The 25,587-nt window shown below is 34.2% G+C and overlaps 1 protein-coding gene across 15 annotated transcripts in view; it reads left to right on the top strand.

Annotated features, from left to right (window-relative positions):
• LOC137251357 (uncharacterized) overlaps positions 1-25,587 on the top strand; it is a 447,872-nt gene that overhangs the window by 377,960 nt on the left and 44,325 nt on the right. For 2 of the 15 annotated variants that reach the window (XR_010953224.1, XR_010953228.1), the window contains one exon: positions 8,217-8,264. The exons of the other annotated variants lie outside the window; for them this stretch is intronic. The gene's annotated coding sequence lies outside the window, so the exon portion shown is untranslated. The remainder of the gene's footprint in view (positions 1-8,216; positions 8,265-25,587) is intronic. 15 annotated transcript variants of the gene reach the window in all.

The following is a 25,587-nucleotide window of genomic DNA, read 5'->3' as shown; positions in this document are numbered from 1 at the left end:
AATAAACAGCGCACAAATCGTTGATTCGTAATTGACCGTTTTAGTAGTCAAATGAAAAAAAAAAGGTGTTGCGACAGCTTTGTACTAAAGTACCTATGTTACGGCATTTGCAAGGCATATGAGTTTTCACTGACATCTTTTCATGGCAGAAATACTCTCGAGGTGCTTGCCGAACAGTGCCGAGGGGCGACCCCGCTTAGGAAAATTTTCTTCTAATTGAAAAACCATATTTCTAAAATTTGTATGTTGCTTTGCCCGGGGAGTGAACCCAGGGCCTTCGTTGTGGTAGGCGGAGCACGCTACCATCACACCACGGCGGCCGCCATATATATACGTAAATATGTGCATACATATAGTACACAGCATACATAAGTACAAAGTAGAGAGCGCAGTGAGCGTAAAATTCTCTTTGAAATTTGCTCATGTATTGACTGTTGATCGCTGTTGAAATGACCAGTGAGTTCAGTTGTGTTAACAAAAAAATCAGTTAGATTGATTATGAATCTGTCAATTTCACAGAATTTTGTTAACTTAAGAGCGACGATTTCTCTTCTGTTGAAATGACTAAACTAATTTGTTCGCTTGACAAAGAACTAGGTCGAATTATCCATAATTCGATCAATTTCACCGAATCTCCGTTAAGTCAAGAACAACAGAGCCGATTTGTTGATTTTACTAGCACCATTTCTTTCAGTGAAGGAATGTCGAAGATATCTTAGCTTGACGCTTATCCGGTGAGTGAAAAAACAGAGGATATCTCCTAAAATATAACGATCAGATGCGACAATACATAATACAGGCATTTAATCCCTCGGTGCACTGGCAGACTATCAACGACAACCCTTGAAATTCGGTAAATTCCCCTGAAAACTCTCGCTAGTAATCAGAGCTCAATTTGCATCTACAGTGGAAGAGGAACGCAATCTACCTAGCAATCTTTGATTCACACGGCCTTAAACTCGGTGTAGAAACGTTAATAACTTAAAGGCTTAACTTTCCAGTCTAAATATTTGTTCCACATGAGTAGTTTCGTCGCATTGTTGAAGCCGAAGATTTATTTAAATTTGGCTATGTGGTTTGGTCGAAGTATTGAAGGGACAGAAGAATGATACATAGTTAGATAAAACTAGAGAAAAAGAAAAGGGAAAATGTCACTAAGAAGTTGCGGAAAGATGGTTACAAAGATAGAGAAGGAAACAGAGATGAACGAGCGACGCAATCGAAAGTTGGTAGAGAGAAAGAGTATAGAAATATAAAAATAAAAATAAATAGTGGTGGAAGAAAGGAACGTAGAGTTAAAGAGTGAAAAAAAAAACAGATAAGAATATAGACATGTTGATTCACCGATAAGCGGAGGAGAGAAAGAGTGATTGGAGCTGCCAAGAAAAGGGAGGAGAGTAGGCATAAAAGTCGGTAAATTAAATCTTAATTAGCTTTGTGGTAGAAAGAAGAGACGTTGGTAGCAGAGAGCAGGAGAGATGACAGAAGATGCCATTGAGTGGAAGGAGTTTGTTATGAGACTGATATATGACCTGCCCAGGTGATGCCGGGAACTCTACTATTTCATAAAAGTTCCCTAGTTATTTTGTCATGCATAGTATGACTCCTTCGCTTAAACTTTCTAATACGTTCCAGAGGTACAACTGTAAACCATTGCACAGTGTTTCGTGTAGAACAAGCTAGCTGGACAAAATTATTTTATGAGATTTTCCGTTTCATATGCAGTCATTTATTACAACTACGTCATTTTTTTCAGCCATATGTTCTTTTTTTTCCAAAATTTTACTTCATATGCATACATTTGCTTATTTCATATACAGTAACTCATGTGAATAAGTAACATAGATCCAAACAAATTTTAAGGACTTAAGAATATTATTTTATTGTACTTAAATTGAATGGAATACAAATCTCAATACTCTAAAAAATTCTAAAAATTCGGAAAAAAAATTAAAATTTTTTATGAAAATTCATCGAATTTTTTAAATATAATTTAGTTTTTGTTATAGATCGTGACAAATTTTCTTATGGGAAATTAGTTAAAATAAATTTGCGAAAGCGAAAATTGTAAGAATTATCCAAAAAGGGGTGTCTACTTATTTATGTGAGTGACTGTACATATGTACATACATATTTTGTATTTATTTGAGTATTTATCCTGGCACTACAATTTTTACAGAATTATTTTATAGTACCAGTCAGGAATGTAAAAGTGAATTACAATAATAGTAATAACAATGTAAATAATTAAATTAATTATGTGAAAATTACTTATTACAAAAACTTAAAAGTAAAGTATCATACAAAGTAGAAAGACAATAGATTTAAATTAAATAAAACCTGATCCAACAAAAAGTTATAGGGTAGGTTAACTTTTATAATTATGTTATTATTCGCTATCATCACTTTCATTGGATCAGTCACTCGTGGAATAGTCATGAACATCAGCAACACTACTGTGAAAGTTTGAAACAACTGAGGTATTTATTGACTCCTCAACATTATCGGGGGACAGTAAATTTAAGACTTCTGAAGTCAGACTTTTAAATTTTTTCTTAGGTATCTCCCTAAAAGTGTTAACTAAAGGATCCGATGTTATAAGCAACATATTCATAAGATCTCTATTCGTGGCTTCACGCGACTGCTTTTGTGTGTTATCAGCCCTGAATCGTCTCAAATCTTTGTTACGGGCTTCCTGTGCTTCCTCGGAAAGTTGGCCAATAGGTAAAATTGCTGATTTTATAATATCAGTACTATGCACTAAGAATTTATGAACTGTAACAGACATATTAAACCATGGACAGAGATCTATGTATAGTTTTTTAGTCTAGACCGCAAATTTTTCAAATTTTTGGATATTTATATTGTACCCAGATGCTAATGCGCGAAGGAGAGTGTCGAATCTTTTGATGAGCGTTACATCCAATCCCGTAATCTCAGCACTAGCCTCAGAATTTTCGAAAAACCTACACTGCTCGTGTTGCCGTCATTGGTATTGCCGAAACCTGGTTTTGGTTTATCTTCATCAATCCATTGTATGTACCTGTTTTTATGCCTTGGTGACTGGTGCGGTAGGTTGTGGCAGGTTGAAGTCAATGATCTTCGCCTTTTTGCTTTTGGTGTGATCTTGTTGACCTTGCGCGTTTATTTTTGTATATTTTATGGCTACGTGTTTGTTCCCTGTACCAGGGAATCGGTTTTGCCGTTTGTAGATCAGCTTTAAAGGTTCAAATATCTCGTCGGAGCTGGTACGTACATACATCCTATTTGATATGTAGAGATAACTAAATCTACAAAAAAAAAATTAAAAATAGATGTGCAAAGAATTCGCAATGGTTTTTTCTTTCGACTATTAGAGAATACTTGCGACTATAACATATGTAAAATTTAGCCCGGATGTCGGCGGATGTATGTAACTTTTTTGTTCCTAAAGTTAAAAATATAGAAAAAAATACCTTTTCTTCTTAATAACGGAATGTTAAATATATTGAAAATACTCTTATTGCGACAGAATTACTATTAAAAAATTTTACTTACCTTCGAGCTTAGAATCCATCAAAAAAATTATGTAAAAGTGTTCACTTAAAAGAAATATGAATCTTAATATTCAACAAGAATTTTTCAAATTAATCAATGCATTTTACGGCCACTCCTGCCTTCTTACTTCAATTACTCAATATATATGAGCAAAAATATCAAAAAAAAAGCAAAACTCCCGTTATTTTGTTTGTTTTCTTTCATTTCTCATTACACTTTTCTTGGAATAAGAACTTTGTTTTTGTCCAGCTAGCTTGTTCTACACGAAACACTGTGCATTGATGTGGCTAAGGAGGGTTACACTTGCATCCAAGAGGCTACATATTATGCATCGCATGTTGCCACCTATTAGAAATTTAAAAAAATTAACCCAGATAACCCTAATGTACTATATGTAGGACACAAATTTCATGTCGATTCACGCACGCGCTCGATGGCCAGGAAATAACGGGAATGTATTTTTGCAGTAGAATTGCGCAACAGTGTTAGTAAGTGTTTACAGTCCCTCAGTGAGAGAAGTGCTCATTGTCTTATTCAGAAAATTACTAATTTTCAAAAACGCAAAATTACAACATGTGATTTCAAAAGTGAGTTAAAATTTAATAAATATATTTTTTTATTAAAAAATTATAGAGAAATAAACGAGTTTTTAAATGTGTAAAATTATAGTTAAATACATTGTAAAAATGAGCAAATGTTTGTGTCCTACATATAGTACATTATGAAGATAGGTGTCTACAAGATCTATTTTTGCAGGGGTCTCTGGCTTCATGAGGTTCTTGTTTTGTTGGAAGATGGTGAAGAAAACACTGGCGACACCGATGAAGTGGCTTTGTTTGCTCCAGCTAATGTAAACGACGAAGATTCTGGTGCTGAGGAAGCCTTTGGCGTAAATAATTTTCCATCTGCCCAACTGCAAGCACCAGCAGAAATAAAATTTAGTGCAGCCGAGCCTGAAAGCTCATCCGATGAGTCGGACGATAATATACCGTTATATATGTAGAACAATCGCATTTGATTTACATGTATAACTCTAACATGGAAGGAGTGGAACGTTCTGCCCAAAATATAAGCTTCTATAGAACTTCAATGAGGGGCAAATGGTGCCTGTCTTTGCTAGCCCACTGCATTGATATGGCGCTCCATACATCGCGAACGGGGCGGAAGTTTTGACCAACTGAGCTTTAGGCGTGCAGTGGCTACTATGCTGCTGACTACCCATCGAAAGCAATCAACCTACCAAAAAGGCCATCCAAGTTGCCCCAAAGAACCCGAGATTCGCTATGACCGTATGAATTATCTTGTAGAGCCACAGGAAAAAAAAACCGATGTGGATATTGCCATCAAAAAAAGACTACAAGATGTGTAAAATGTAATATAGGAGTGCATACCATGTATTTTGTAAACTTGCATTCCAATAAATAAAAATATGTTTTTATCCCTTATATTCCTAATGTACTATATATAGGACACCTCTAAAATAATAAAAAAAAATTTTTTTTTGTTTTTTAAAGTATCAGAGTCTCTTTCTATAACGGACATTTCCAAAAAAAATCAAAAGTTTTCGCCTGAGTAACTTTTAGGGTTATCTGGGTTAAATGAGATACGCTAGTGTGGGAATCAAAATCGGGTAACTTACATCGTATTTCAGTAAACATCTTTCTAAGTAAGGCTGCCACTTATTCTTTTTAAATTTATTTCTTTATGTTCGCGCCATTTTGAAAACGATTTGACTCAGTCAGATAAAAGTTTATTTGTAAGTAATATGTAACGTTTTTGGCTAATTTATTTCAGTTTTACTACTAAGAATATTTCACAGAGTTGTCCGCTAACCGATTTTTTTTTTAAATAATAGACATATGCCAAATTCGGAAGGTATTTATATAGTAGTTCTGTAGTTCAATAGGCCGATAAAAACAAGAACAATTGTTAATAAACCATGCGCACTTGGGAATGTCAAACAAAGTAATTGACAATAAACAAAAATCCAGCATTATCAGTGATTTGCGCCAGATGGCGCAACACTGAATAAATATAGTTGGTAAAGAGGTATAGAAGTAGCAAATTTGCCAGTCAAACAAACCACCGCTGTATAGCTAAATGGTTAGCGCAGCATGCCTAAAGCGTACTGATGATGAAGGCTTAGCACCCTTCGAAATGGATCTATCTGCCCAGCTATGGCAGGTTGTCTGAAAAATTTTCTACTTACTATTCCAAAAACAAAATACAATTTTTCAAATTTAGAAAAATTTAGAAATAACAACAATTATCATTAGAAAAAAAAGTTATTGTTCTGGCCTTGAGTTCGATTCGAACCTTGAATCATTCATCAATAGGCCGATAAAAACAAAAACAATTGTAGTTCTGTAGAAATATTGCAAGTATTGAAGGTTGCCATCTAGCTCATTTTATTTATTCCCCAATATATCTGCTACACATTTTCCAATTTTATTTAAGAAAAGGCAAACGTATTTGAGTAATGGCCAAAGGCATTTGAGAAAAAAACCTATCTATTTAAAAAAAAATATTTTATCAATATTTTTAAATCGTTCTGCAATATATTTGTCCATCTCTCGAAACAATTTGGCCATTTCTCAAGATCAGTTGGAAAAGATATGGGATCTCGAAAACTGAAAAGTTAAGTAACACCAAGCTGAGTTCGGTCACCCATATACTAACAACTAAAGTGAACTTTATTGAAATATAGGAAGGAATTGGTTTTAATTATTGCTGCAAATAGCTATAAAAAACGCCAATCATTTCATATGACACAATGCTAATCATGTTTCGGAAGTAAACCGTTTCTCAGCTTGAAGCATGTATTTAAAAAACCACCTGTAGGCGTTAACAAATGAAAAACAAAAATTAATTAGTCATAAATGTCAAAATGCTGTATGTTTACAATAATGAAACCAAAATAATGAGCTACACACACCACAACAGCTCGCAAAGCCACAAAGCGCAAATTAATTATTGCTTTCTGAATCCGAAGTGTGAGTTTAATGATGATTTAAATGAATTTGTATGTGGACTTAATAATAATAAGAATATTAATTGTAGTATGTATTGAGGTATATGGAAATTGGTGTTAAATTCGAGTGCGTGTTAAATTCATCAAAGCGGAAGCTAACATCGACGTGGTGGACGACCTCTGTTTGTTTCGCATTTCGCAGTTTATTGAGAGCGGCGCTAAAGCCTTTGTGACAATAGTAATTTGCGTAAGATTGCCGTTTGATGAATTGTCTCTATATGTACAATAATTGCATAATTTAGGAGAATATACATATGTATGTGCATACCAACTTATCCAAATACAATTGAATAACAATATTTGAATATATACATATTTGCATGCTGTCTGGTCGTTTCATAAAGTCGTATTTTTTAATACATAAAATTTATTATTTTTGAATAAATAATCAAAAAATAGCAACATAAGACTTTACAGTTAAAGCTAATAAAAACAGACAACCTTGAATACTTTTAAAACGCTAAATTATAAATTTGAAACCCTTCCAATAATAGCAATCAATACACAATTATAAATGTAAAATTCCAAGGGAACTTTTAAAAACCAAACAAACAAAAAATTTTAAAACAAATGGTATTTCGTCAAAACAATAATACATGATCAAAAGTGTATAATTAAAACTTTCACACTTTAATCGTATAAACAAAAATAAAATTTGGTACCAATTCGTTTTCACATCCTGCGTGGTTGTTTATATTTAGAAACGGAAACCAATAAATGTATTAATAAATTTTGATTCGAGTTGCGATAAATATGTATGTATAAAAATTCAATTGTTTCATGCTTGCGAAAATAAAGCAATAAAAATGTGATCAATATCAGACCGAACAATTTTAATATAAAAATACTAGCGGACTCGGCACTAACTTTGGTCTAGCTGCATAACTTTTAAGAAGTGATTACCTCTCCCCCTCTCTCCCTCCCTTTACTCTCCCTCGCCCACTCTCCGTCTGTTCAATGCCTCGTTCCAAATATTCTTATCGCTCTATATTCGCCTAACCCTAACTCGTTCTCCTTCCCTTTCAACTCTCAAGCATTTTCCTTCTCATCTCTTATTTCCAGTCCCACTCCCAGTCCTGGAGGATCGTAAATATTTTTGAATGCTGTTTCATTAAAAAATAAAAACAAAAAATATTTCTTAAAAAAAAATTATTACTTTACTTTTGATATCCCTTATTTCAGAAATTGGATTGGTCGAATTTTCGACCCTTTGCGATACTAGTATGACAAACAAGCTTTCTCATTTATATATGCCGGTATGAGGATTTAGTTACTTGACTTGTAGAAAATGCTTAAAATTTGTTTGAAAAGTTCTTTGAAAGCACCAAAGCTGAATCCACTATGGAAATCTAATACACTACCGCTTTATTAGTTTACGCATTCACTAGATTGTATATAAATACATATTTCTGTTCATATGTTTCTAGTCTATGTTCTATGTATAAATAAGTATAGATTGCAACAAAAATTAGTCCAACTTATTTGCTTAACTTGGACTTTAGAGCAAAAATTATAGGTTATAAACTTAGCTGAGTTAATTATATATTTTAAATTTAAATGAAGCATTAAACTTCACAACGAATATTATTTACCTAACGATTTGGCCGCTCAAACTAATAGTTAAATATTATTCTTCTTCTCTTTACAGGTATGTATCTATCGAACTGTAAACAAATACAACAAACATGAAACTAAGGTAAAAAAAAAAACAAATTTACACATAAAAGCAATTGCCAATGATTTATTATTCGTAAGTTAAAAGAACTTTGTAATAATAGTAATCGTCTTATTTTGGCAAAAATTAAGTCAAATTCTAAAATGCGCACATTTTAGATAGAATGAAAAAGTTATTAGATTTAATAGTCATAATTGATTTTATTTGTTAAGCTGGATTTAATGAGAATTGTAAGCACTAATAAGAGGAATTCCAAATGACAGTAACATTTTGCGGCTCGAAACGCCCTCAGTATCGCTTAACCGTCTAGGCGTTTTGGCTTTGTACAGCAAGTCACACCAGTAATCACTTCTACGTTACTAACGCTTATCGAGAGTACCAAGAACGATGAAGACTTCCTCCAGCTCTCTCTTCCTACTACGTGCAGCGGACAACTTCCTCCATACATCGGACTGTAGGATGAGATCGATTGATCAGTTCTCCTTTACTATATATAAAATTAAAGACTCTAGACTTCTTAGAGTAAATCAGCCGATCTACTGGACTGATTTTCCTAATTGGAGTCATAAAATAACATATTTCTACCTCAAATTTATATACGAGTATTTATTTTTATTTTTATAAAAACATGTTTAATTAAATTAATCAAACCGTTCGTCATGCAACCGTTCATGCTTGGAGTAAAATAAACAAATAGCATATTACTCTCTTAACAGTAAGGACGGTACTGTCTCCGGTTGTGCCTTATCCCTCATACTTTTCTTGTATGGAACTGAGCAATAGCCTGATGAAATTTTAAAAATTTATAAAACCTGAGCAATCAGTTGTATGGGATATACTTGTATATTGCATATTTGTCCAATCTTGCCGATGTTTTAAAACAATAATAATATGTGCTATATACATATTGTGACGAATATTAGCAACGCTAAGGTATACTATCATCTCTAAGCCAATACTAAGCAGTGACTTGTATGCACATCAACAAGTCAATCATTATGTCTATACATATGTCCATAAAAGCAGCGGACAGCAACGCACAAATACATGCATATATCTGAGATGCTCCCAAAAGTAGGCAATTATTTGTGCAAGTATCACTCACATATACACGCGCATATGAGAAGCTATACACGTGCATCTGTAGTTATAATTTTATAGCTGGTAACTAAGTAAATTCTGGAAACGCCTAGAAGTATGGAACGAGGAAATCGAAGAGTATAAAAGTGCGCAATCTGAGCAATCATAGATTTAGTTTGATTTAAGAGCGCTATCTGTCGAGAAGTAGTAGTGTTATTGTGAAGTACTTGAATAAAGGCCATTTTGCATTATTGAATAGTGGAATTATTTATTCAACAGTTTAGTGATTCGAACGTTAGTAGAAGGTTGCAAATAAGAGGAATTTCAGTAAATTCGTTACAATATCTAAGCACCTGATAAAATTCCAAGGAATCAAGGCGAAAACCTCTTATCTGGAAAATCGATTCTTCGGGATATATCATCTAGATATATGTGACCGATCTGGATCATTTTTTAAAGCTACAATGAACGCCATTATGCAAGCAGCCTGTAAAATTTGAAGATTCTCTGTTAAAATCGGAAAGAAATAACAAGTCTGTTGTATGGGATATATTTTATAAATATGACCGGTCTTGAAAATTTTTTCTGACCACGATGTATGCAATACATTAAAGCAGCCGGTGGAATTTTAAGCACTCAGGAGGAAGAAGAAGAAATTACGAAAACCATTTTATCCGAAAAACGGTTTTATGGTAGGTAAATGCTATAGTGGTCCGAACCGGTCGGTTTTGACATACATAGGATTAATCGGATACCCAAATATAACCGCTCACCAAATTTCATCAAAATTTATATTGAGAGAGATAGACGGACATTGCTAAGTGAACTCAGCTCATCAGCCTGATCATTTTGGTACACTTATGTATGGGTGGGTCTATCTCTACTACTTAAGTGCCTCGATTCGCTTGAAATTTGGTTTTTGGGTAGCATAGGTAAAATAAGAAGATCTTGCGGTGAATGAAAACACGACGAAGTACTTGCTGTCATCCAAGAAAGAATTGGCGCATTTGCACCTTAGCACCCACGTCGTTTTTGACGGATACTCGATGCTGTGATGAACTTCATCTTCTGGGTATCAGCATTAACTGCGGAAACAATGTCAGCTTAGAAATCAAAAGGAGAATAACTCTTGCCAATAAGTGCTACTTTGAAATAAGTATCATGGACGGTGTCGAGACGACCCTGCGGTCCTGGGTTGAGAGAGGCATATGTAGAAAGTCTTGATCTCTCCTGGAGCACCAACCATATTTGCATTAGTTATCCCGAAGAATGGACAGCTATCTAGTTATGAATCGGTCAAAATCGCCTAAGCTGTTAAGCTCCGATTATAATATTAATGATAGTCTATGTTCAACAAAATCTGTGGCAAACCTATTTAACTGAATAATGAATTATGGAGCTAAAAATTGAAACGTACTAAAAGTTGTAGTAATGTTGTTGTATTTTTTTTTAATGGTTGGAGGATTTCAATTAACATTTTTTGGTATTGAATGTCATTGTTAAAGCGTTTATTCGTTGTTTTCTTCTGTCGAGTTTTATCTAAAATTCAAAACTTCCGGTGTGCATCAACTGTTTGCCTAAAAGTGCACAAATACTTACACAAATATATGTAGATATATGTATTTTTTTAGAGGAAGATGCATTGAAAGCCTCATACATACATATGTTTGTAAGCATGTAAATGAACATGGGCTGTTCTTCGCCGGCCACGATGACAGTGTTCGGGCTTAAAAACTTTGATTACCATATCGACTGCTGGGTGAAATACTACCCTTTCTCGGCTGCCCGTTCACAATCAGAATTCGGGTGAACAACGCTATATGTATGTATGTATGTATTTATTTAATGATCAAAATTATTAGTCTTGAGGTCTTTTATAGTACAACATGAAAGGAAAGATAGTTATAAGTAGTAGTACAAAAAGAAAATAAACAGTTACATGATACTGATATAAACAGATATATATATATATATATATATATGTTGTAAGCCTATCCATAAAACCTAATTTGTAATTTGTAATTTATTCTAGTATCGTGATCAAATACACGGCCAGTCTACATACTATTATCAGAAAAATAGTTATAGATAACATTCTTATAGTTGCTCCTACTTATACTATTTCTTATAGCATTGGGAATAGAATTCCAGATACGTATAGTGTTCATCTCAGAATTGTTTTCATAAAAGTTATATAGCGGGACTCAATGCATTGAATTTATGGTTAAATTGGGCATATTTGAATTAAGTTTTGAGATAGGTAATTCTTCAAAAAGCCCACAACTACGGCGGTTTTTGTGATAAAAGGCTGTTTTTGAAACGGCTAATAGGTTGATATTCCCCCAGCAGTCTATACTTACGTGGCCAACAATAGTGATACGTTTTTGATAAGTAAACATCGTTGCATTCGCAATGGGGGAGTCCAGAATGTAAGCATAAGCGTAATCTTTGGAAGTGGTATGCTGTATGGAGGAATACAGAAAGTAAGCGTAAGTGTAGTCACTACACTGTAACATAGTGTGGGAACAATCAGACAGTAAATCAAAGCAAGGCAAAGGTGATAAAGCAAAGAAAAAGAAAGGGAAAGAAAAGGAAAGTAAATTTAAAGAACTGAAAAAAGAATGCGAAAAAAGAAAGGAGGGAGGGAAGTGAAAGATAATAAGTCAATCGACATTTTAACGTTTGTTTATCAATGAGTTATTGATGATGTGTTATTGATGAATTACGAGTTTTCGTTGCGTTATCGATTTCTGATCGAAAAGTTATAAATTTTGTATGGATGTATCAAAAGGTTATTATCGAACTATCAATTATTTATTTGTAGAAGTCCGAACACTGATCATTGACGTGAAGAAACACTCCGGGGGAGATTTATTGATTATTTATGTTTGCAACTTGTGGGGAGCACACAAATGTCAACACGTTCATTCATTTCATTTGATTGTAATATAAATTTTTATACATGTGCACAACGAAAAAAATTGCTTAATAAATGAAAAAGTTTATTTGAAAGAAAAACATTTTTTACAACAAATTCAAATGTTAAATGGCGGCGTACAAGTGCGGAGCAGTGGACAAGGTTTTGAAAAGCACATGTGAACACAACTTGCAACGCATAATAAAAAATCCATAAAAAACCAAGACGTCGTCAAAACATAAACAAAATTGTGAAGCATAAAAGGCATAAATATGTTGATGGGGTGCCACATATGCAAGCACAAACAAAATAATTCTCATATATGCAGAAGATATGAAAAACTTGCCTACCTCATGCCGTAGCCTTTATACCCACAGCTGCGTCACCGATACATGCATTGTCACCCAACTTATTGAAACGTACATCACCAACTGTATTTCTATAGTTCAATATATCTTTTTATAACGCGATCTGTACCGCAAATCCTGCAGCTTCTGTTTCTACTCGCTACAAAATGCTGTTAACAGTCTTCTTCCTTGCCATCCCATCAACTATTGGTTTTCTGTATTATAATTATGCGCTTCCATTGCCTCATTCATTTGTTGATTCTTGCACCACTCATTTGTTTATGTTGCTTTGAAGTTGACTTTTCCGTATATTTCATATCTGGTTGAGTGGTTTTGTTTTGATTTTGTGGCCTTTGTTACATACGCCATTTTTTGAGTTGCTTGAAACCCAGTTTTGTTTACTTCGCTAGCAACTAGCAAAAACACCTTATTTGTGATAAGTTGTATGAGTTCAATGGCAAAGCGCGTCCATTCCTAATTTATGGTTTTCTTAAATTTAAACGTCTTGCAACATAAAATCACTTAATTTTTCAAAAAAAAAAATCGCGTTCTTGTTCGTTGCGAACCAAACATTCACGTACATAGCTGTTGATCAAATGTCGAAAAAGGCATTCTCTAGTATACCTATATCTTTTGAAACCCATTCTTCTGCTGGCATTTTTTTACAAAAGTAATACCTTTTCGTATTTTTATATGTATACAGGCAATGTAAGATCTATATATCTTTGGTAACTATGGAAGGGTGAATGGTCCAATATATATTTTATGTTAATTAGTATTCCAAAATTTGGTTTAATTCCTCTGACTCCATCTAGCCTGTTTCTTTTACATAGATACCCGGGGAGTATTGCTCTCAATATTTTTTCGAATATTGTACCAGGTACCGATCAATCCTAGAAAAATCATATTTCTGATGAAACTACATCCTTTGGTAGCTTCTTGCCTCGAATATTTCGTGCTTAAGACACTATGTTTCCTGGTAGTTGACTAAGCACTAATTATGCCTTCAATAGATTTACATTTTTATAAAAAAGGGAAGAGTAGGAAAAGGGAAAGAGGAAGATGAAGATATAAGAAGGAGAGCGAAAGGGAGAGGTATTGCCGGGGGAGATGGAGATAGAGATAAAGGAACGGAAAAACAGATAGCGAGCAGGAGACGCACAGAGAGGGGGAAGTAGGAGCTGAGAAAAGATAGGAAATATAGAGAGAGAGATAGACGAGGAGTAAGAGAAAAAAAAGAAATCCTATTTCTTCTACTGTAACGGAAAAGGTTTTATAATAGCGTCCAAACCTATTCAAGATTTTGGTGCGTCTACCCGCTCTGTCAGTTAGTAACAAGTTAAACGAGCCTTGTGCTTTGGTATACCGTGCGGTACTCCCGCCAAACCTATCATAAGTTGTCCATCCTGCTTTGTAGGGTATGAGACAGCTGAATATTTTCTGCACACAAGAAAAATAGTAAAGAAGAAAGTAAAGATGAAAAACAAAAACACAAACTGAAACCGGAAGCGAGTGGTATGTTATCGATTTGTCATCGAAATGCGTGTTATAAATTTGTTTTCGACGAACTATCGGTTTCCTATCGACGAGGTATCGGTTAGTTATCGAAAAGTTAGTGGTGTGCTATCGAAAAGTTGTCGGTGTTTTATAAAAGTGTTATCGATTGATAAAAACGTTGTCTACACCTAATCGGCCTGTAATCAAAGAAAACCCAATTTTTTTACGAGTTAGGATGGAAAATGCTTAATGCACCATAATTGCAGCTGTCGCAGCAACCGTGTACGTGGACTAAAAACTAAATCAATTTAAACCGTCGCCTACCCCGGGACTGCTTTCGCAGGTTGGAGTTCTATACTTCTCATTTTCGAAAAGCCTTCTGATGCTGCTGAATCCAGATCGCGCTGGAAAAAACTTCAAAACAAACCCTCAGCTGCTCGGTGCTATCAGAAAAATTCTAATTAGCGGGCCTTAAATTATTCCTTACACTTTGGGCAATGAGGTAAAATATACTACTGACGTACAGACCAACCATTTGTATGAGTGCACAAAAGCGCTTAGCCTCAATATCGGTAGAGTTGTAGGTGCATAGGATAACATCCGAGTACCAGGATAACTACCTGTTGAGGCATCTAAAAATAGTAAATAATTTAGCTTATACTGAAATCTAGAAATTGTTCACTAACTTTGCCTTCTAGCAAGTGACTAAATAGGAAACAACCATGGCCTTCATTTTCAAGATTGCTTTAAATAAATTTCTGCTGTTCAGCATATCTCTTAAGGTATATGCTGTTATTTTTTTTTTCTCTTAGTACTATTCTATTAAATGTTATATAGAAAAGCATATTAACACTAATACTGCACAATAGTGACCTTGACTATATGCAAAGTAATAAATGCACATACAAAGTGTCACGAATTCGGAAGTTGAATGTTTGCACTTCCATGTTGACTTTCATGCAAACAATAACTAGGCTTAAGTCGTGAATTCGCAAACCCTGGAGACCGTTTAACTACCCTCCTTATATATATGAAACGGCCAAACTAAACGAATTTGCAATGCAAAATAAAATGTCTCACCTACACCCCAAATCTGTAACACGTTCTACTTTCTCTATATAGTTGTTAGGTATGTATGTATGTGTGCGCCACATGTCGCAGCATCGCATGACCTACAAGCATATATAAAACTTAGGTATGCACATACTTAATGTAGAATTAGCCTTAGTGAGCAATGCAGACTCACCTTGCGTGCCACAAGTGCAAACTAACAATCTTATTCACATTAAGTTATGTTTACTACTTTGCCATATACTCACACGCTGTACTTATTTATACTTGAACTTTGGGTATTAAGAAATTTATGCATTTGTTCTAGTTTTTGTGATTTATTCATTAATTTAATTTATATGCTAATATATACTATATACTAAAAATGCAGTAAATTTGGACAATATCTTCATATTTGCATACAAAAATTAGTAGTTAAATTTGTGTATGAAGGAAAAGTAAATTTTAAATTTTAAAAGGATTAATTAGGGTAAGAACAGTAATTTTCTACACTTTTAAAGACTTTCTAGCCTAGCTTAAGATTGCATTCTAGGGGATTTCGGCAGCAGCGTAGCAAGTTACAGAAGTCATCCATGCTTCATGACAATTGACGCCAGCTGAAAGTAGTAAGGAAGATCAGGTTTTGGTCCATCTGTCTCACACACCAATAGAGGTTTCGCTGTACGACTGATGTCAAACATAGCACGTCATCGATCAAAAGAATTCGTACCCAGACATATAATCTGACGTATAAGTCATCGTGGACAATTCACACCAGGACAGTTCATACCCAGGGTTATCCGACCAGAAACTTGAAATCTTACATTAAATGCAGGACAATGAGAAACGTGGTGCGGAGTTCAATGACATTGAAACACGTGATACAAAAAGTTTCGCTTGATATCGCACGAATCTAGATATTTCGGAAAATTGTCAAGCTTATTGCGAGACTTCCCATTGAACAAGAATCTTAAAACCTATGCGTAGTTCATTCATGTGAACAACACAACTCAACAAAAGGGCGAAAAAAGCATTATTGGTTTTTTTTTCGGCGTGCTATCGGCAGGTTATAGATGTGTCATCGATTTTATTTTGAATTTTTATGGGTACCCTATTCATTAAACAGACCAATGAGTCATCGTTAACAAATCGATAACACGCCGATGACAAGTGAGTAATAAACCTAAACCTCTTCGATAAAAACTTGGTAAATCTTCTATAATAAACCGATAGCTTTGCCATAATTTTTTGATTAATTTTCGATAAAAATATCGGTAGAAAATTGGTATTTCTATGATAACAAATCGATAACCTTTTGAAAGCAAATCGAAATCTTCGCGATAACATATCGAAAACTTCTATGAAAATCGATAACAATTTGGTAACACTTCGATAAAAGATCCCTTGTCGAACGTCTATAACAAATCTTTCTCTTTATTTTCATTCCTTTAATTATTTTCCTTTCTTGCCTTTCCTTTCCTCTCCCCATACTTTCCATTTTGCCTTTCCTTTCCTTTTTTCTTTTCTTTTCTTTTCTTTTCTTTTCTTTTCTTTCCTTTCTCTTCCTTTCCTTTCTTATGCTTTTTCTTCTTTTTCTTTCCTTTTCTTTTTCTTTAGTTTCCATTTCTTTCCGTTCCTTTCTTTTCCTTTCCTCACCTTTCCTTTTCTTTTATTTTATTTCATTTTATTTTATTTTATTTTTTACTTATCCAATGTTCATCACGTATGTCTGTGTTTAAGGACGAATATTCCCCTGCGTTTTGATCCATATATTTACAAGAAGTGCTTAAAATTTTTGATTCACCTCTTTATGGTTTCTCTGACTCAATTCTCTCCGATTATTAGTGCAGTTTCCCATGTGTGATATATGTAGGTAGGCCATGGCTTATGAGTGATTGCGTACACAAACAGACAGACTTTGAGCCCTGTCCCGATTTTGAGTAAAAAACATTGCCAACCGAAATTTAACTCATTACTCAAATCAGATCAATTTGTTTTTCATTCATTCTTAACAATATTTAAATCTAAATAATTAAGTTTAAAACAGCTGCATACATCAAATCGCTCTTAACATTTTCACTTAATCACAAATAATTTAAATAAAATACTTTACCTGCTGATGACATATTATTATTATTATTAGGACAAGCCTTTTAATTTGCATACCTTATAATATATTTATGCATGTTGCAGTACCTTATGCATATGCATATGTATGTATGCATGCCAGGTTGTCTGTTTGTGGTTAGAAGCTGAACGTAATATCAACAACATTTCAACGGCCAACCACAAACGGTACTCATTTGGCAGAAGACAAAGCCAGCTGAAATGGCAATGGCCTCAGAAACAGCTGACAGCTACAAATAACACTGATACTGCCGAAACCAAGGCGAATTCATTACAGGTGGTGTTATCCCATCAGCTGATTGCTTCTTCTTGATAATTTTCCATACAAAGCCTTGTACAACAAAATGTCAGTTAATCGAAATCTATGAAAATTTTCTTTTGACTTGACATTCATCTGCACGGCGAATTGATTGAATTCGCTTTGCCACCACCTGTTGTAGATTCGCCTTGGCCGTAACAGTTAATTATATATATGTATATGTTTAACTAGGCACAAGCAAGGTTAATCAATGTACGTCAAGTGAGGTGCTTAAGTAAAGTAGCCTCAATGCATAACTTTAATATACTCACGTACATACACTGAAAGAAATGGTGCTAGCAAAATCAACAAATCGGTGATGTTGTTCTTGACTTAACGGAGCTTCGGTGAAAAATTATCGAATTATGGTTAATTCGACCGAGTTCTTTGTCAAACGAACAAATTAGTTTAGTAATTTCAACAGAAGAGAAATTGTCGCTCCTAAGTTAACAAAATTCTGTAAAATTTACAGATTCCTGGTCAATCTAACAGATTTTTCTGTTAACACAACTGATCTCACTGGTCATTTCAACAGCGATCAACAGTCAGTACATGAGCAAATTTCAAAGAGAATTTTACGCTCACTGCGCTCTCTACTTTGCACTTATGACGAAGGTGCCACTTGTTTAAAAAAAAATACCAAAATAAGAAAACCACCAAATCGAAAAACAGACAAAAGGGGAAAACAACAAAAAACTAGTTTTTCAGTTATCAATACAAAACGAAAACCCCTTTTTTGAATTTACTGTGCAAAAAATTATGAGATGCCGGGTTATCGGGTACAATTTTGCAACTTCTCCTCCAAGCGAAATGCAAAATTGCGCCCTCTTGTTGCAAAAGTTTTGTTGGAACGAACACGATTTTTCCAAAGTTAGTAACATCTTGTTCAAGTTTTTACGAATTTTCACTCACGCGAACGAATGTAATGTTGATGTTTCCGACAACCTAAAAGTTGAGTTGTTTTGGAATCGTTTCAACTTAAAATGTTACGAAAATTAAACTTGCCGAATTACATGTAAAGTTACTCCAGTGGTGAATTACCTTCTAGCGATTTGATTCTTTACTTTTCTATAAATTACAAGTTCTCTATTTAAAATGTTATGTCAAACATTTATACTACAAGTTTTGTTCGAAACAATCAATTGTGGCAACTACATGCGAGAGAAGAATTTGAGAATGAGCTGAGCTGCAACTGAAAGAATTGAGAATCAGTGGTGGGACTACTATTTTCATTTCTATTTGCAAAGCGAAGTTCAAAACTATAAATTAAATAAAGTATAAAATGTAAAATTTGGTGAAAATGCGTTTAATAATACAAAATAATAAAGTGTATAATGTTTAATGTGTGCCAGCATATTTGATGTAAGCCCAATTGATGTTCGGTTAGTAAGTACCACCGTGGTCTAGTAGTAGCGTGCTCCCCCTGCCACACCGTATGCCCTGGGTTCGCACCCCGGGCAAAGCAACATCAAAATTTTAGAAATAAGGTTTTTCAATTAGAAGAAAATTTGTATAAGCGGGGTCGCCCCTCGGCAGTGTTTGGCAAGCGCTCGGAGTGTATTTCTGCCATGAAAAGCTCTCAGTGAAAACTCATCTGCCTTGCAGATGTCGTTCGGAGTCGGCATAAAACATGTAGGTCTCGTCCGGCCAATTTGTAGGTAAAATCTAGAGGAGCACGGCGCAAATTGGAAGAGAAGCTCGGCCTTAGATCTCTTCGGAGGTTATCGCGCTTTACATTTATTTATTTATATGGCAACATAGGTACTTTCGTACAAAGCAACAACTTTTTTTGTTCATTTGACTACTAAAACGGTCAATTACGAATCAACGATTTGTGCGCAGTTGATTCAACATCTTGTTGCGATGGATAAAAATTAACAGAAATTTCGGTTGAATTGACCCGTATTTCGGTTGATTTTACCAGTCTTTTTCTTTCAGTTTATTGGCGCTTATTTAAAACAAGCGCTTGAATGGCAAACCATCTGGAAATGTGCAGCATTTTTAAAAAATCTAACATATATATTATTAAAATTTCACTTTCAAAATACGGCTCTGACCTTTGTCACCTCTCATTTTAAAACTGAAGTTAGATATGCATGCCTGGTAGTTTGGTTGCTTTGCTGTAAGAAATATTGGGGCTTTAATTTTATAGGCAAATAGTATTGAGATAACATTTAAGGGTATATTTGAGCTGCAGCAATGATTGTAATTTTTCGGGGAAGCAATATTTTTAAAAGGTCCTGGTATATATACATATCTACTACAAAATTACATTAATAACTGCTGTATGAAAACGAATATGGTATAGCCGTTTTTTCCTTTCTTGAAATTTCTTCCTTCAATGGCAACTTTTCTTTTTTATGACTTGAAGTACAAAAATATTCCAATCAAGTGATTATGCAAAAGGTGTAATTTAAGTAATTCAAGTTAAAACTTTTTCACACCCACTTCATCAGCCAACACTTTATTGAGCAAATCCGCAAGAATTTTATTTTTTGTGTTACAATTTTATAAGAATATTATAAAATTCTTTAAAATCAGCCTACAAATAAATAGCTAATTGGCGTCATATTGGCGCCAGCGGGCGCAACGCAACCAGATTACAAATATATCAGCCATATGTTGTTGCCTTAACAAACAGCTGCGCATAACTCCACCTAATTTTATGCCGCCACTTACTACGCGTACATAATCAATACTTTGCATCAAGAAATATGCTTTAAAAATAATAATAACAAACAGAAACTGTATTGTTTGCTTGCCAGCTATAAAATGTGAGTAATAAGCTTGTCAACTTTTAAAAAATAAAATACAGAAAAAAAGTACAGACCACATAAAAAACATTTTTTAATATTTTTCAATTTTTGTAAAGTTATTGACAGTGATGGCCAGTTTTTTCGTTATTTAAAGGGTAATAAAGCACAAAGAAGTTAATTGAAAAAGCATTTTTATTAAAATTGTTTTAAAAATTAAATAATAACAAGTAAGGAAGGTTAAGTTCGGGTGTAACCGAACATTACATACTCAGTTGAGAGCTATGGTGACAACATAAGGAAAAATAACCATGTAGGAAAATGAACCGAGGGAAACCCTGGAATGTGTTTGTATGACATGTCTATCAAATGAAAGACACTAAAGAGTATTTTATGAGGGAGTGGGCCATAGTTCTATAGGAGGACGCCATTTAGGGATATCGCCATAAAGGTGGACAGGGGTGACTCTAGAATTTGTTTGCACGATGTGGGTATCAAATGAAAGGTGTTAATGATTATTTTAAAAAGGAGTAATCCTTAGTTCCATAGGTGGACGCCGTTTCGAGATATCGCCATAAAGGTGGACCAGGGGTGACTCTAGAGTATGTTTGTACGATATATTCCACGGTGCTTGTATTTTTATGAAGCGGGCCAAGAGCCTGATGGTACAAAAATTGGGAGCTTATTCACGAATGTTGTACACATTTACGCACAAGTAATGAAGTATCCAGATCGAAATGTATCGAATTGGGCGAGCAAATATATATAAATTATTATTATCCACAATGCTAGGCATCACCAGATCTTTTTCATTCATTTATGAAAAAACTGTAATCGCGTTGCCTCGACAGGCCTTAATACAACGATGAATTGCCTTGCCGATTTTCTCTTTTTTATCATAATTAAATGGTTTTCATTGTGATACCTCAATCAACATTTACAAAATTGAGTATCTGGTATACAAATACATATTTTGCTTAGTACAGGAATCATCGTCTGGCCACAATGGCACAGCGTACATGAACTGTCAAAAATACACGCATGTTCATGGAAACGAACATGATGGGACGCTAGACGGAACATACGCCGTTTCGATTAAAAAATTACATATTTGATCACATAGATTTATAACCTTTTAAAGAAAGCATTCCTTTAACATACCTGTATAGCTACTGAAGTATAAAAATATCAACTCTGATATAAGAAAATTAGTACTGAATGGTAAAAAAAAGTTGCATTCATTTCAAGTTTACATTCAATAAAGAATGGGAATGGTTCCTACATTCCCACTCTATATTGAATTATATTTTACCATTCAATAACACACACACTATAGCTTTGAGTTAAAGTATTTTAAGCCACTCAGGAATGGAGATTTATAATATGCAACCAAAAAATCACAAATATTTAAAAGAATGCTGAGAGAATGCACACTCAATTGATTCAATCTTTTTACAGCTCTGGTTTCTATAATGTTGTACTTTAATGGCAAATTGATCTTTGCCGATTTGAAACTTGACATTTGAGAGGTTTCGAGAGCACTGCTCTCTAATCTGAAGTTAAATTTATTACATTTAGGCCCGGTTTTTCAGTTGTTGGTTAAGCTAAGCTTTAACTAAGTTTGCTTAAGCTCTAGTCAAATTTAAACTCCAGTTAAACTACTGAGCAGTTTTCAGTCACAGTTTAAGGGCGCTACTTTGTACGGCAAGATTGGTTTTTTTATTATCTAGATAATTTGTAGATACGACGAAAACTGGATTTTGATTACCCAACAAACATTTAAAAGATATTTCTGCAGCAAAATATATATCTAGTTCCGGAGGTGAAATCCAACATCATTAACTAATTATTCATAAACCAGATAGTTGATATCCAACTTCACTATCCGATCACTATCCAACCTTTGAGAAATTTTGTAAAATTTAGAGTTCTCGAGTTGATCTCCAAAGCTATTAACATTATCAAATTATTATCCAAACTTTGAGAGAGATATGTACAGTTCTCAAATAAATATCCAACACATTTCCCAGTTGATATTCTACATGGATATCGAGTTGAGGTGGAGTTCAAAAAAAAATCTCCAAGGTGGTACCACCAAAACCAGCAGCTGTTTATTGTGAGAAATAAACACCTTTTTGATATCAATTATGAAGCGTAATTAATTAAAAATAAAATATGCATATTTTATTTTATTTTCGTGAAAATACTGTAGTCTGGAATCTTACATTTGAGTCCAGTTAGAGAACCATAAGTTGGGAATTAAATTTGTTCAACTTAAGTAAAAGCATTGTATGCCTTATAAAAAATCCCTCTTTTTCTGAGTACGCTATGATTCTCGAGTTGATCCACTGTTTCGAAACAACTCTAGAGGCTTTAGAAATATTCGACGCTATTTCTAACGAACGCAATTAACTGATAGGTTAACTAGAGTTTAACCCTGCCAGAGTGGCCGCTTAAGCTCAGCTTCAGTTAAAGTAGACTAAAAAACTGCAGAACAAGTTTAAGTGTAGTTTAACTGACAAACTGAGTTTAACCTGTACTGAAAAACCGGGCTTTAAAAGAGCAAATAGTTTTTTCTTGTTTACTTGAAAATCATATATGAAATGGATTTCAGATCTCGTCTCTTATGTCAAACTTTTAATCCAAAATGTCAGAAAAATCTAATATAATTTTCCATTATACTGAAGTTCATAGATTTTGCGATCTCTGATCTCGAAACTGAAGTTAAAATTTTGAAATTCATAACATATCCCTCGTGTATGTGGTCGTTTGCTAAAATGAAGGCCAAGATCTCATGTTTGCGGTCATCGGAAATGTGATTACTTCTCAGTGCCTTGTGTTCTTGGTCAGCTGGTAAAGGTATTACTTTTGGACCAATGTATCCTTCCAAGCTAGACTTGCATCCTATCTAGCGGCGATGCAACAGGTTTACGATTCGGAGAAGGCTTTTTGAGACTTCAAAATACAAAATATTTTGTGGGATTGAGCATGAGCTCTTTTCCTTTGCTAATTGACAGCTATTGATTAGGATATATATGACGGACGCGCTCATCAAGTGGAGGCACACAGGATCATATACAGTCGATGTGTTAAATAATTTCACTTTAGCCTACTGCATATAATAAGGACTAGATATTTTCTTACCTGAAGAAGTTAAGGTTTACTTCATTCAATTCGAATGATTTTATTATTCAATTATATTTTGCAAAGGTTGAAGTTGATTCAAAAACCTTTTCATCCAATCCACAATCCGTAGGACATTTTGAAGTATGTCACTGAGAAGTTGCAGCTACTTTCCCGTTCCCGACCATTCCATTCGCACTCTGCCAATCTTGCATGTCATAGAATGGTTTGTGTGTCTTTCAACTAAATACATAAATATTTTAAGTAGAGTAAACGGTTATTAACAGGTAAAGTAACCAGTAAAATAACCGGTAAAGTATCGGGTTAGTTACCGTATATGGTAAAGTAAACGGTAAATATCCGGTAGAGTAACAGGTGATGTAGCAGCAGATCGATAAAGTAACCGATTAGTGACCGGAAATGTAACCAGTTTTAATAAAGTAAACGGCTAGTTATCCTTTTAAACAAGTTTAGCAACCGCTTTTGCAGAATTGACCACTTTTAGTGAAATAATCGGTTTTAGAGAATTGACCATCAAGTGATCGGTAATCGGTTTTAGAAAAGTAACCGATTTTAGAAAAGTAATCGGTTTTAGGAAAGTAATCGGCTTTAGGAAAGCAACCAGTTTTATAAAAGTAAGCGGTTGCAGAAATAAAACCGTTCCAAAAAAAGTTGCCGTTTTCAAAGAAACCGCTTCAAAAAGAAACCGGTTGCAAAATATGTGTCAGTTCCAAAAAAGTCAACAATTAAAAAAAAAATAGCTGGTTACAAAAAAAAAACAGTCCGAAAATGGAATCAGTTTGAAAAAAGGAAACAGTTCGAAAAAACGAACCGGTTCCAAAATAGTAACTCGTTCCAAAAAAATAACCGCTTCCAAAAAAGTAACAGGATCCAAAAAAAATAACCGGTTTCAAAAAAATATACGGTACCAATAAGTAACGGATTCCAAAAAAGTGACCGGCTCCAGAAAACTCACCAATACAAACAAGTAACCGGTTCGAAAATAGTAACTGATTCGAAAGGCTTAATCGGTTCGAAAAAATAACCGGTTAGAAAAAAGTAACCTGTTAAAAAAGTTACCGGTGGCAATAGCAATCCAAAAAGTGTCCAGTGCCGTTAAAATAACCAGTTCTATCAAGTAACCGGTTCCAAGAAAGTACCTCATTAGAGAAAAAAAATTTGACTTGGTTTTATTGTTACTAAAAATTTTACATTCCAAAAATTATTTCTTTGATTGAAGACCTTTATTACTCCTGGTAGGATTCCTCACCTTAGCTACTTTTCAATTATCTCATTTCAAAAAGAACTGCAGTGACGCGTTGCCGAGTTTTGCTGATATTGATCGAATAACTTCTTTGATGCTTGTTTTCAGCTCTGCATGTACATATAGTATATAGAATCATCCGCCTCCTATGCTTCTGCGAAATTCATTCAATTTGCTAGCTAAACTCAATTACAATATCGCCAAGCTGGAACATACCAAAACAGCAACATTTTGTTGCTCAAGTGGGCGTACTCATTTTTATTCTATAATTCATAAATGAAGCAGCCAGCGACACTTTGCTGTTGTTATATTAGCGATTCTAGTCATTGATGCTAATGCTGTTGCTGTAATAAATTACCTTGCTAATTTATTTCCTAAGGTTTCATTATACGTTTCTATTATAACACACACACACATACACAAGCGCACATGAAGCCAATTGGCTTGCGGCAGTTAATAAATTGTATGCAACAAGCAACAAAGCTAATTTGCATGGCTTTGAGCAAGCACAATAGAAAAAAATTTAAAAAAAAAACAAAAAACTTAAATCAAAAACATCTAAAAAATATTCATTATAAAGATAAACGAATGCAGAATTTATTAAAGCGTGTAAGTCACATATTTAAATGCTGTTATTATTTGTCTATGTATTTTTTTTTGGGCACACTTATCTAAAATTAAAATTTGTTGTTTTGTTTTTTTAGGTAATCTTAATTCTCTCAAAGTCAGCATTTTATTTTATTGGAATCTTTTTAATTTCATATATTTACGCAGCTTAATCGTCACGTTTCGTTTTTACTTGCACATCAAATTCGTAGGTTAATTATATACACGTACCTTTGCTGCGTACACCACACTGAAAGAAATGGTGCTAGTAAAATCAACAAA

The sequence above is a fragment of the Eurosta solidaginis genome, chromosome 4 (assembly GCF_040869045.1).
Source record: "Eurosta solidaginis isolate ZX-2024a chromosome 4, ASM4086904v1, whole genome shotgun sequence".
In the NCBI taxonomy this organism is placed as follows: domain Eukaryota; kingdom Metazoa; phylum Arthropoda; class Insecta; order Diptera; family Tephritidae; genus Eurosta; species Eurosta solidaginis.
The sequence above is the reverse complement of the archived record's forward strand: the minus strand, read 5'-3'. Positions and strand labels throughout refer to the sequence as shown.